This window comes from Chenopodium album, chromosome 8, assembly GCF_948465745.1.
Source record: "Chenopodium album chromosome 8, dcCheAlbu1.1, whole genome shotgun sequence".
NCBI classification, from domain to species: domain Eukaryota; kingdom Viridiplantae; phylum Streptophyta; class Magnoliopsida; order Caryophyllales; family Amaranthaceae; genus Chenopodium; species Chenopodium album.
The window spans coordinates 56,246,133-56,248,608 of record NC_137841.1 but is presented as its reverse complement, the minus strand read 5'-3'; positions in this window follow the sequence as shown (position 1 = coordinate 56,248,608).

Here is a 2,476-nt window from a genome sequence, read left to right as displayed (position 1 = left end):
AATTCCTTTAAGGCTGCCAGAGATTTGCATGTAATCAAGGCTTTAATATGAAGATGTAAGATGAGATCGGGTCTCCTTGTTGTAAGCCCGAGTTAGGCACGATTTTCTCTGATGGTTCCCCATTAATGAGAACACGGTAGGAGACCGTAGTGATGCATTGCATAATCCATTGAACCCAAATGGAGGGAAAATTCATTTGGATTAGAACATTTTCCACAAAATTCCAGCTAATCCTATCATAGGCTTTGTTAAGATCAACCTTCAGAATACTTTCAAATTTTCCCGAATTTTCCTTCTTCGTAATTTTGTGGAGTAATTCATGGCCCACCAGGGTGTTGTCCGAGATGGACCTCCCTGTAACAAAAGCATTTTGGCATTCGCCCACCAGGTCACCTATGATATGTCGTAGTCTCTTCACAAGGCATTTTGATTGATATGATCTTGTACGAAGTATTGCACAAACTTATAGGTCTAAAATCTGACACCAACTCAAGGTTATTCACTTTTAGGATGAGAGTGATGAAAGTTTCATTTATCTCCCTAAGTAAATACCCTCTCTAAAAAAAGTCGAGCAAGAGACAAACACATCATCTTCTACTGTCTTCCAGTTTTGTTGAAAGAATGAAGGAGGTCCTGTTGATTTGTGGCCCTTCATGCTGAAATCTGCTTGTTTCACGTATGTTTTTTTTGTGAACGGTTGCCCCAACAAGCTAATGTGCTTATCAGAGAGTTGTGGAATAGATTGTTTCCAGTCATCTCAAGTGCTGCAATCCCACTCTTGAGGGGTACCTACATGAAATAAGTCTGTAAGGAAATTGTTAGATAAATCATGAATAGAGGAATCATCAGATCACCAGGTTCCATCATTGCTCATTATTCCCTTAATTTCATTTTTCATTCTCCGGGTAGTAGCATACTTGTAGAAGAAGGGGGTGTTGAGATCAGAGAGATTATCCCACTTTGTCCTTGCCCTTTGTCTCCAACACTTCTGCTTCATAGTGATAGTATGGATAACATTTTTCCTAGCATTAATGTCAGATTGCATATCAGACTGTGTGGAGATTGAACTCTGTAATGCTGTTGCTTCATCAGAAATAGCTTTCCAGTCAATGTGGTTGGAACTTTTGAAGCTCAAACACCAACTTTTACAGATTTTAAGGGTTCCCTGCAACTTCCTTTGGAGTGATAACATAGCAGGCCCTTGCTTACTCTTTTCCCATTCTATTCTGATAGCTTCTCTAATTTCAGGAAATTCAAGGCACCAATCTTCTAATTTATATGGTCTTCTCTTTTTTGAAGGTTTAGAATAGGTTGAAAGTTTAATGGGGCTGTGGTCGGAGAGAAGGATGGGAAGGTTCAGAGTGAATGCATCTGGATATAAATTTCTCCATAAGTCATTGTCATAAGCTCTATCTAGAGTTTCAAAGATTGCCTCATCATTGTCTCTATTATTAGTCCAAGTGTATCATTTGCAGTTCTTTTAGGTAGAACCAGGGTTGTCCTAAACTTTTTAGGGGCCCTTTGCTATTTAAAATTAATGAATTTTGGTGTTAAAAAAAATTAATGAATTCCTATATAATTTTTTTATTATCTCCATTCCATAATAATTGACACGCTTAAACTTAACACACATGAATGTTATCAGGATCGGGATTCTACTTTGGATCGGAAGATGGGGGTAGGATCGAGTCGTAAAATCGGATTGTAGGATCGACCGATCCTACAAAAATTGCAAAAAAAAATAAAATTTTACTAAACTGTATCAAATATTTATTCATATTTAAACTAAATTAAGTATATAATAATATTTTTATTTTTAAAAAAAGTTATTTCCTTAAATACATTACATGACAATAGTGTATACATACGCAATCTAAATTTATAATACTACTTGTTAATTTTATATTCTAATTCTAATAAATAAAAAAAAAAGTTAACCTCTATATAAATAGAAAAAAATAGAAAAAAAAGAGAAAAAATGATATGTTTCATGTCTATAAAATCCAAAGAAATTAGCTTCCACTCACTAAATAATAAAGATTATTAACAGTTTTGTATAAATTTTACATGCTTGCACTAAAATTAGATAATTAAATTCATTGTAACATAATCAGCTACATCGATTACGTGAAATTCGAGTGAAATCGGACATGGTTGGAACTACGGTGTCTACTAACCAAGAACAATGGTAGGCCCACAATTTAGCTTATTTTAAACAAAAATAACTAAATAATTAAAAATTAAGGGGATAAAATTAAGAAAAAAATAATAAATTGGAAAGAAACCAAATGAGCAAGCCCATACTTAAGTCCACTAAGATAAAAATGTTACTTTTAAACTTATTTTGTAGAATCAATAGAATCGGCCATAGGATCGTAGAATCGTTATCGATCCTACCGATCCTATACGATTCTACCGATCCTATGGGCGATTCTACCGCAAACCGATTCTATGGACGATCCAGATCGACTTAGTA